The 11,264-nt window shown below is 41.5% G+C and overlaps 1 protein-coding gene across 2 annotated transcripts in view; it reads left to right on the top strand.

The window, feature by feature from the left end:
* Positions 1 to 901: 901 nt before the first annotated feature.
* Positions 902 to 11,264, top strand: part of NEXN (nexilin F-actin binding protein) — a 52,923-nt gene continuing 42,560 nt past the window's right edge. For both annotated transcript variants that reach the window (XM_052636976.1, XM_052636977.1), the window contains exon 1: positions 902 to 1,038. The gene's annotated coding sequence lies outside the window, so the exon portion shown is untranslated. The remainder of the gene's footprint in view (positions 1,039 to 11,264) is intronic.

The following is an 11,264-nucleotide window of genomic DNA, read 5'->3' as shown; positions in this document are numbered from 1 at the left end:
CTTATGCATGCAGTGAAGACTTAAAGATCTCCCCCACCAGGAAAATGTCCCCATTTAATGAGTATTTCAGGTTTGAATATGGACTGTCTGATGGCTTTAATTGACAGACTGGTGGTCCAGATTGAAAATATTCAATCTAGTTCTAATATTCAATTAGCTGGTGCTAATATTTGCAAGACGCCTTAATGTGGATTTAGAAAGACCAGAGATGATTTGCCCTCTGTTAAGGAAAACTGGAATGTTATGTAAATCTTATTTCTTTTTATGCTTCTTCCTCCCCGTCTGCTCCTCTTTCGCATCCTCTCTTTCGTCCACTTTTCTCTATCAACCGTCCTGTTGAGAGTGAAAGACCAGCACCGAGAGAAGGAGAGCAACAGACAGATGAAGTGGTCCCCGCTCTGCTGCTCTCAACAGTAAAAGGAAAGTTGGCCGAGGGGCGACGCTTTGAATGAAGATGAGGTGGTGATTTGGCCACTCAGACCCCAGAACCGATAGCTCAGCTGAGAAGCAGGCCCTAGAGCAAACCGTTAGTGGGTAGAGGGAAGGCAGCTGCAGCCTGTTTCCGAATCCCACTGCAGTAGCTCCCGTTCCTCACCGGGGAGGCAGCCTCCTTTCCCCGGAGCCCGCCGGGACGCGGAGGTGGACCGAGGGGAGGGGGTCTGCTCCGGGATCCAGAGTCGGGCGACCGACAGGTCCCGGCGGAAAGTTGGCAGCCACCGCCCCCCTCGCCCGCCTTCCTGCTCGACTCTCCACCCCTCTCCGGGCGATACGGCGGAGGCGGGGGTTGGGGGAGCTGGCCTCGTGTTTTGGAACAGCTGCAGCCGGCGCCGGGCCCGCCTGGAATGCGGGAACAGGCTGCGCACCAGGACTTTTATGGAAACTTGCTGTTGGAGCGGGCGGCGGCGGCGGCGGCCAGAGAGATCGCAGCGGCTGGAGCGGCGGCTGGAGCACCCGGACCCCTGCCCACACCCCGGCGCCCGACGCGCACAGCTTCCTCGCGCGCACCCTGGACCTTCGCGTGTCGCTGGCTTGAGGAGGGTGAGAGGAGTCGGGGGGACGGGGGACTGGGGCGGCCGAGATCGAGCCGTCGGCTCCCCTTGGGCGACTGGCGGGGTCTGCGGGGACGCGCGCCGCGGCTCCTGGCCGGGGTCCATCCAGCTGTGTGGATGTGCTGGTCCCCGGCGCGAGCGAACCGGCCCTTGGAGCCGCATCCCCGGGCTCCGCGCGGCGTGGGGCGGGCCGGGGCGGCCTGGCTGTCTCTCCGCGGTCACCGGCCTTGGGCAGATTCTGGCCGCGACATCCCCGCCCAGCTCCGCAGCTCAGCTTAGCTTGCGCCCTATGTATGCAGTTTCGGGAGCTTTCTGGGTCCCGCAGGCAGTGATCCTCCGGGAGTGATCCTCTGCAAGTGGAGCGGGCTCCCGACCCCTTGCTCGGTCCCAGTGGGCCCGGCAGGTAAAGTGCCGCGTCCTCCCCCACCACGTGCCCCCGGCGCTGTCTCCTTGTCCGCCGGCACTGCCTGCTGTTTTTAAGAGAAATCATTCCCCATCTGTCCCAGTGGGAGGCTGCGGAGTGAGATGTGATTTAACTGCCCGTCGTCTGCCCCCTCCCTCCAAACTAGTTTTTCGCGATTCTGTCCGAGGTCGGATGTTGGGAGTTGCAGCTAGAGCTGAACTTGGAATGAGTGATGGAATCACCTCTTGAGACCTCCCTTGACTGTATGCTCTTTAAAAACGCCGAGCCATTCCAGCTGTTTGTAAACTGTGAAACGCTCTACAAATGCTAAAAAAAAAAAAAATTATTATTAATGGCTTTTGTAAAGAAAATAGCCAAGTTCAGAGGTTCGTTGATGGCTTCAGGGTCTTCATTTCATATTTATTTAAGGTCCAGAATGTGAACAAAGAGTTGGAAAGCGGGGTGAGGGGAAGAGAGAGAGAGAGAGGACAGAAGGAGAACAAGATAAAAATAGCATAAGGCTATGTCCTAACAAAATGTCTGTCCTTGGGTAGGAGGCAGGTAGAGAAAAGAAATAAGCCATAATAAGAAAGAAATCAGTTCCATGAGCGAAGAAACTGGAGCATCATTCACCAGCTAAATTTTGTTAATGAATTCATGTGTGGGCCCACGGGTCTTCGAGTCACAGCATAACTATGTGTTGGGTAGCATGCTGAAGTCAACTTAAGTATTTATACCATCTTAGTCACCCGTCAGTCGTTGAGTGTATTGCGTTACTTTCCCCCTGATAATCCTTTTACAGGTAAAATTTCTGCCATAAGAAAACGCAGAATACACATAAGTCTCTGAAATTCTTTTCAGTTTTGAAGTCCAGTAGGGTGGAAAAGTGAACAATCAATTAAATTGAGGGACAAGGTTTGTTTTGTTTTATTTTTTTGAGGAGGTATATTTAGTAATAAGGCTTGCCTAGCGGCTCAGTGGTAAAGAGCCCACCTGCCAATGCAGGAGAGGCAGAAAATTCAGGTTCGATCCTTGAGGGGGAAGATCTCCTGGAGGAGGGCATAACAGCCTACTCCAGTGTTCCTCCCTGAAGGATCCCATGAAGTGAGGAGCCTGGCAGGACTGCATGGAGTCCCAAAGAGTCTGGCAGGACTGAGCACACACAGATACTTAGTATAAATAAACTTTCATTATTTAATGTAATTAATTAAGATCCTCACAGCTATTAGCCTCCTATTTTTAAACATATTTTGTATTTTTAACTGGAATATTTTAAAGAAAAATGTGGACAATTCTGTATTTTATCTGCAGTGATTCGCTTAAGGAGCCCAAAGTAAAAACCACAAGATTCTTTAAAATCCAGTTTACCTTAATACAGTATTGATGTAATTCCATTTTCATGAAAGAGGCACACTTTTAAATCCATTTTAAACTGAATGTAGAGAATAGCAATTTTTCCTGCTCACCTGAAAATCTGTGCTATTTTTGAAAATTTGATATGTATGACTGATCATTGTTAAAATGTATGTCATCTTGAGATGACTATATTTAGCATCAACAAAGGAATGTATTATCTAGGTTTTTGAACAGTATTTTTCCCCTGAAATTACATTTGAGGTATTTGGGTTAGGGTTTCACTTGTGAACAGAATAAAAACTGGGTATGTATATTTGGGTGAGATTAATTGGCAATTTAAGAGCTTCCCTGGTGGCTCAGCAGTAAAGAATCTGCCTGTAGCACAGGAAAGGCAAGAGATATGGATTTGATCCCTGGATGGAGAAGATCCCCTGCAGTAGGAAATGGCAACCCACTCCAGTATTCTTGCCTGGAAAATTTCATGGACAGAGAGCCTGGTGGGCTACAGTCCATGGGGTGGCAAAGAGTCGGACATGACTGAGCACACGCACACACAATTGGGAATTTAGATTGCTTAGAACCCAAGTGGCCTGAAATGAGATACTATTTCATTTAGGGGGGAAAAACCCCTACTGTTATCTTTGAAACTCATTAAGGGAAATAAGGGCTTCCCCCATGGCTCAGCTGGTAAACAATCCGCCTGCAATGAGGAAGACGTGGGTTCGACCCCTGGGTCAGGAAGATCCCCTGGAGAAGAGAAGGGCTACCCACTCCAGTATTCTGGCCTGGATAATTCCATGGACTGTATAGTCCATGGGGTCCCAAAGAGTTGAACTCAACTGAGCAACTTTCACTTTCACACTGGTGGCTCAACACTGAAGAATCTCCTGCAGTACAGGAGACACAAGAGATGTAGGTTTGATCCCTAGGTGGGGAAGATTCCCTAGAGAAGGAAATGGCAACCCACTCCAGTATTCTTACCTGGAAAATTTCATGGACAGAAGAGCCTGGCAGGCTACAGTCCATGGGGTCACAAAGAGACACGACTGAGTGCACAAACACACACGCAAAAGCAAATAAAAATATTGTTTAAGTAAAAATACATGTCTTAAAGAAAGAAAACAATGTATTATAGTAAATGTAGAAAAGTAAGTAACAGATGGGCAGATGTCTGGATATTTTTATAGAAAAGAAGACTCTGTGCATTTTATCTTATGCTGGCCAGACACACAAAACATCTTAGTAGTCAACTTTATAATTAAGAGGGAAAATGACCTATACCATTCTTAGTAATTTCACTTATTTCTGTTCTTATTTAAACTATCTGTGGTCTACATCACCTGTATGGTTTCTTTTATGTTCTCTTCCTTCTGATTTTATCACTTGTCAAGATTACATATTTATACACACTTGGAGTTGTTATATTTTCTTCATCTATTTAAATATTCAGTGCATGGTTTGGCTTGACTATGATAGTATGGGTCTTCCTGGATGGCTCAGCAGGTAAAATAATCCACCTGCAGTGCAGGAAATACAGGAGACACAGGTTCAATCCCCAGGTCAGGAAGACCCCCTGGAGGAGGAAATGGTAATCCACTGTAGTATTCTTGCCTGAAAAATCCCATGCATGGAGGAACCTGCAGGGTTACAGTCCAAAGTGTCGCAAAGAGTCAGATATGACTGAGCACATCCTTCACATTGCATGGTAATATACTTTCTCTATGGTAAGATGGATGAATTTTTATCCAGTCAAATTTGGTTTTTTATTAGAAAATTAATACAACTATGTTATATTTATGGTTAAAAATTGTGGGGAACTGAAAAGGGGGCTGTCATCACCTGACACATAAACTGTTAGTACTTTGATATAGTTCCCTCTTTTCTCCACAAATAGGAGTTTTCCCCTCACAATGCCATATCTCAGTGGAAGTACCTATGTGAAAGCATTGGTGCAGTATCTGCCATCTAGTAAGTGTTCAATAGTTGTTTTTTGTCCCCCTTCTTTCTTTATTTATTTTGTCATCTCTTCCTTTTTGTTCTCCGCTTAGAAGACAGTTTCGGGTCCCTAGGCCAGGTTTTGAGGTTGGTGAAAAAAATTTTTTGTCTTGATACAGGCAGTTTGATTTTAGATTATACGGGCTTCTGTTAGAAGTGTAAACCAACAGAGTCATCACCATACAGCCCCTTACACAAACCCTGGGATTTACTGTCCTGATTCCTAGTCTGATGTTGCTACACCCTGCAAGGCAGTGGAGGAGGCAGGCAATGTCTCTACAAGGCTGGTTGGCAAGAGCCTCCCCGCCCAAACCTGGCCCCTGGGTCTAATTTTGAACGGATGACCCTATCAGCACACTTAACAAGAGGGATGAATCAAAATGCTGCTACTTTGGAAATTCAGGCATGTGATTAACAGAATAGACATTTAGGCTTTAATGACTTAAGTAGATACTTGAGAAACCATAACTTCTTGATGCCTGGACCCATTTGAGGTTGGTGAAATTTGACTTCGCCTTTCTTTCTGGCCTTCTTTCCTGCCATTTCCTTCCTTTTCGCTCTGCCTCCCTCTTTCTAGGCAAAACAGCCCCCACCCCTGTCTCTTTGTATTTTCTTAATGCTGCTTGTTTATTTAGATCAGGGTCTACAAACTGGGAGCCAGAAAGCCACTTTTAGCCACAGGCATGTTTCAAAATTGTACATTTTATATTGAAATATGGATTTTCAGCCTCTCTTGAATTTGAAAGGTCTCCGCAAAACTGGCCCACATTTCTGCATAGCAGGGATACTCTGAAACTAAGTAGTGACTCCCTTCTCAGACAGGGCACACAACACACTCTCCTCTTAACATAGTCTCCACCATCCCCTATTGTTTGATAACCAGTTATCACTGATATACATTACTTGTCAATTATATTGCATAACATTAACTTACATTACCTGACCATAGACACTTGAATATGCAGGGCCCTGATCTAAGTATTAGGGTAAGTCTGAAGCCGTGATATGATAGAAAGTCTGCTGGACTTGGCGTTAGGAAGCTGGACTTTAAATGCGATAGATATATTTTGATTAGCATCCTTCTCTTAAATAATGTAATCATGGAGCTGGGAAGGAGAGGTTAACTGTCATTGACACTAATTGCTAGTGTCAGTTGAACTGAAAGGAACCATGTATTGGGAACTAAAACAGAATATTTTAGCTGATGGGATTTTAGAAGTATAGGGGAGATACTTCTGGGAAAGAACTCTTTCCTAGGAACTCGTAAATAATCCTACGTCTTCCCCATCTTAGAAGTCTTTAGGAGAGTTTTAGCAACCCTTCCACATTGGTCATAAAGTGAAGTTTACTACTGTTCTTCTACTTCACTGCCCTACCCACTTGTTTGGAGCCAGAGGCCTGGGTCTTTCCATTCCCAGTTGTGTCCCTCGTTGAAAGGCCATCTTCCTTCCACTTGAAGAGGGTTGAGGAATTCTAGTCTTCTCCAGAAATCACCACATCCATTTGCTTGGGAATCCCACATCTGGTTTTTCATGATACCTAGCTTAATGTAAACTGATTCCATCTAATTTTACTCTCTACAATTTTGTTTGTTCGTTCATTCACTCATTCATGTATCCTCATCACCAGCTTTCCTTTTAGAGATATAATACAGGAGTTTTATTTGGGCTCATTTTGGATCAGACACTTTTCTGGTATCTCTTAGTTATTCATCCGCTAGCTCAAATGTGAACTGACTTTGTACTGTGTCCTAGTTGCTATGTGAGACACTAAAGATAAAAAATGGAGTAGAGCACAGTTTTTCCCTTCAGGGACTCAGAGTGTGGTGAATGCTGTTTGAAAAATATTCCACACAGTCATACAAGTGCAAAGTATTATATATTAATACAGAAGAATGACGAGGCAGGTTGAAAATAAGATTGTTGGTATGACTGCAACCGAGATTATCATACTAAGTCAGTCAGAAAGAGACAGACAAATGTCATATGATATCACTTATATGTGGAATCTAAAATATGGCACAAATGAACCTATCTACAAAAGAGAAATGGATTCACAGACACAGAAACAGACTTGTGGTTGCCAAGGGAGAGGTGGGTAGGGAGAGGGAAGGACTAGGAGTTTGGAGCTGGTAGATGCGAACTATTATTACATTTAGAATGTACTATGATAAATCATAATGGGAAAGAATCTTTAAAAATGTGTAAATGTGTATAACTGCGTCACTAGGCTATACAGCAGAGATTGGCACAACACTATGAATCAACTGCACTTCAATTTAAAAAATAAATTAAAAACGAAAAAACAAAATGAAAGAAACAGCCAAAGCAAAAAAAAAAAAGATTGTTGATTATCAGTGAGGAATTATATATTAGTAGGAGGAAAAAACTCACTATTTTAAGTAGGTAAAATAGGATCTAGTTTCATATTTTTGAACTGTAATGAGGTTTATAATGTTTAATATAATTTTCAAAGTAGAAGGTTACAACCTTCATTAAATGTAATAAGGTTACATAAGTTTATATTTCTTGTACAAGTAGAAACTGATAAAAATTTAGGCTCACATTTTATGAAGCTGAAAACAATGTTGTTTGTTCTATAAAGAGGTGAGTTTTAACATTTACTTCTAGTATATAGGTAAGTGTTCTGTCTATAACCTTTTTAAAAGTTGAGACAAAGAATTTACTTGTGTTTAATGAAATGCAGATTTAAACCTGTCACTTCTTGTCAGGTCTGTTCTCCTTGAGAAAGGAGATGATACTTTCACATGATGAAACAGTTATTGTAAATGATAGAGAGCTGTGATTTAAAATTCTTAAGTCTTGCATTATTTTCTATCTTGAAATATTTTAATTACACATATAAAAATCAAATAAAGTAACTAAATTTAGAACATTTAGAGGTCAGAGGTCGAGTGAAATTTTAGAATGAGAACATTAGCATGCATATTTTAAGATGATCTGTTATACTTGATATTATATTCTACTTTGAAACTTTCATATTATTTCAAAGTTTGAGTTCTATACCTTAGTATAACAAAGTATATTTTTGAAACACATTTTATTAAGCTATTAAGTCATCTTAAAAAACTTCCTGAAGTCTACTTTATTAATTGCTATGCCAGTTGATACCAACATTAGTATATTTGTTTGTATTCATATATATGGGCTTTCCTGGTGGCTCAGAGGTAAAGAATCTGCTTGCAGTGCAAGCTATAGTCCATAGGGTCACAAAGAGTCAGACAGGACTGAGCAACTAAGCACATCAGTTCAGTTCAGTTCAGTCGCTCAGTCGTGTCCGACTCTGCGACCCCATGAATTGCAGCACGCCAGGCCTCCCTGTCCATCACCAACTCCCGGAGTTTACCCAAACTCATGTCCATCGAGTCGGTGATGCCATCCAGCCATCTCATCCTCTGTCTTCCCCTTCTCCTCATGCCCCCAATCCCTCCCAGCATCAGAGTCTTTTCCAATGAGTCAACTCTTTACATGAGGTGGCCAAAGTACTGGAGTTTCAGCTTTAGCATTATTCCTTTCAAAGAACACCCAGGACTGATCTCCTTTAGAACGGACTGGTTGGATCTCCTTGCAGTCCATGGGACTCTCAAGAGTTTTCTCAAAAGCATCAATTCTTTGGTGCTCAGCTTTCTTCACAGTCCAACTCTCACATCCATAAATGAGCACAGGAAAAACCATAGCCTTGACTAGATGGACCTTTGTTGGCAAAGTAATGTCTCTGCTTTTGAATATGCTATCTAGGTTGGTCATAACTTTCCTTCCAAGGAGTAAGCGTCTTTTAATTTCATGGCTACAATCACCATCTGCAGTGATATATGCAATTCATGTATATATATTTCAAGTACTTTTAGATAAAAATGTAGAATGGTAGAGTGAAATAAGTAGTTGACTAGAAGTCAAGAAACTTGGAGTCTAGTTCCTTGTTGTGCTGCTGAACAGTTTGCAACCTTGAATTAGTCACTGAATCATTTTGAACCTCCTGTTTTTTCTTATGGTAAATGAATGGCTTTGACTAATTGGTCTTTAAGGTCTTTAGTGAATAAGCTCTAAAAATTCATAATTCTTAGTATATGTATAACAAGACCCCTAATGTAATTCTGACAGGTAGTAAAACCTGTTCAAAGCTGAACTCATTTTTTTTTACCCCTTAAACATGCTTTTAATGGTAACCCTGTTCATCCATTCACTCAAAATAAAAACCTTGAACCAATTCCTTCCTTTCTCTCCTCACCTCTACCCTCCAAATCTAATTTGGTCAAAATTTTTGCAGTAATGCTCCCAAGACAGCCCCCTTCCCTGGAGGAAGGGACGTTGTCTTTTTGTTCACTTTCATTTCGTCACAGCCTAGGATCATCTCTGGCATATAGTTGGAGCTTAATAAATACTTCTTAGATAAATGAATAAATGGGTTACCACGTCTGGTCAATCCTATTTCTAAAATATCTTTTCTGACTTTTCATTCCTAATGCTACCATCTTAATTTAGGCCCTTATCTTTTCTTGCCAAGATCATTGTACTTGTCTTTCTCCCTGTAGTCTTCCCTCATTTTACTCCAATTTTCTACACTGCTATCAGTCTCTTCTTTTCTAGAATACATGTATCGTTAAGTCACATGTTTGCTTTAAAAATCCTTTGCTCGTTCCCATTGATTATAGGATCAAGTCTAAACTTATTCTTAGCCTGGCATTTGGGAATCTTTCCACTCTGTGTCCAGTCTGTCTTTCTAGTTTTACCATACATTCTCTGGACAACTCATAGCTCCCCCAATTTTCAGTGGGCTGTCAGGCATGGGTGTTTTTGTTCATGTTGCTCCTTTTGCCTAGATGCCCTTACTCTCCTTTCTACTTTGTGAAGTCCTCTTATCCTTCAGTGTCTCCATCAAATGTCACCATTTATCACTGTGTAATCTGCCTTAAACCCCACCTCCTGCTTAACCCCACCATGATCTTTTCCATGACTTCTCCATATTTCTATAGCTCTGTACATATCCTGCTACTATATATGCTTACTACTTTGTATTATAATTAGTCGTGGTCCCATCTATTTTTCCTAACAACACTAATTGATTTCAGAGGCTGTCACATATATTTTGTATACCATCACCAAGGCATAATTCCTGGTACACAGTGGGTTTTCCTCATAAAAAAAATACTATGTTATAAATACAGGTCTAATCTGTCAAGTTTGAAAAAAATGCACTTTTGATAGATCACAGACAGGCTATAGTAAGATGGCAGTATTCCCTCAGAACCCTATGCTGGATACTCAGTTGTCTTCCTTTAACATCAGCACTTAATATGCTGGGGTGGCATTCTTAAATCCCTTCTGTGTGCTGTTCTTGGTCACTCAGTCGTGTCCAACTCTTTGCAACCCCATGGACTGTCGCCTGCCAGGCTCCTCTTGTCCATGGAATTTTTCAGGCAAGATTACCATAGTGGGTTGCCACTTTCCTTTTCCAGGGGAGCTTCCTAACCCAGGGATCAAACCCAGGATTGAACCTGAGTCTCTTGTGTTTCCTACATTGGCAGGCAGATTCTTAACCACTAGTGCCACCTGGAATTAAATCCCTTTATTATTCATCGTCCCTTTATTATGACCAAACTTGTTGATGAATCACATGTTCAACCGTATCATTGTTTTCTCTTATTTTTGATAACAATTCATCTGGCTTGCCTGAGATCTTAGACATTTAGAAAAGTACAGTGGGGCCTAATTGTTGTGCTGCTGTTGCTCCTTTAAGGTGGCTAAAGACCTTACATCTGCCTGCTCAGACAAGAAAAGTCACTTAATACTAGATTAAGAAAAGTCTGTGAGATTCCAGATATTTAGGTTACTGAGTGTTAAGAATTACATTGTTAAACTAATCCTCATTTAGTATACAGACAGAGAGTGCCCACTCAAACTACTTTCTTTTTTTTAATTAAAACTGGTGTGATTTGATAGAATATTTTTCCTATAATTCAACAAATCTCAGAATATGGTTTTAGAATCCTTGGGAGGCCCCAAGACCCTTCAAGGACCCATAGGCCTTTCTTTTTATAACTACATGTCTGTATGAGGCCATACTTTCTTTATATACCTCAGTCAAAACAACGTATCACAATACTTTGAATACAGAAGTAGATATGAGAATATAGCTATCTTTTTTTAAGCCAGATATTAAAAAGGTGTGCAAACATATAAAATAATGTCATTCTCCTAAGTATTTTTATTTTGGAAAATACATTTTTTTTCATAACATATGTGTATGTTGATGTATAATAAGTTTGTTATTATTTCCCATGACAAGTATATATTTGAAAATTCTCTTTTAATTTTTAATACATTGATATCTGTAGATATAATCTATATAAACAAAAGCTTTCTGAGCTCCTCAGTAGCAGGCCTGTACATTGGGCCTTTGTATATTTTCTTGGTTATTGTCTGTCATCCCACGTGGTCTAT

The sequence above is a fragment of the Budorcas taxicolor genome, chromosome 3 (genome assembly GCF_023091745.1).
Source record: "Budorcas taxicolor isolate Tak-1 chromosome 3, Takin1.1, whole genome shotgun sequence".
Lineage (NCBI taxonomy): Eukaryota > Metazoa > Chordata > Mammalia > Artiodactyla > Bovidae > Budorcas > Budorcas taxicolor.
This window is presented reverse-complemented; position numbering and strand designations above follow the sequence as displayed.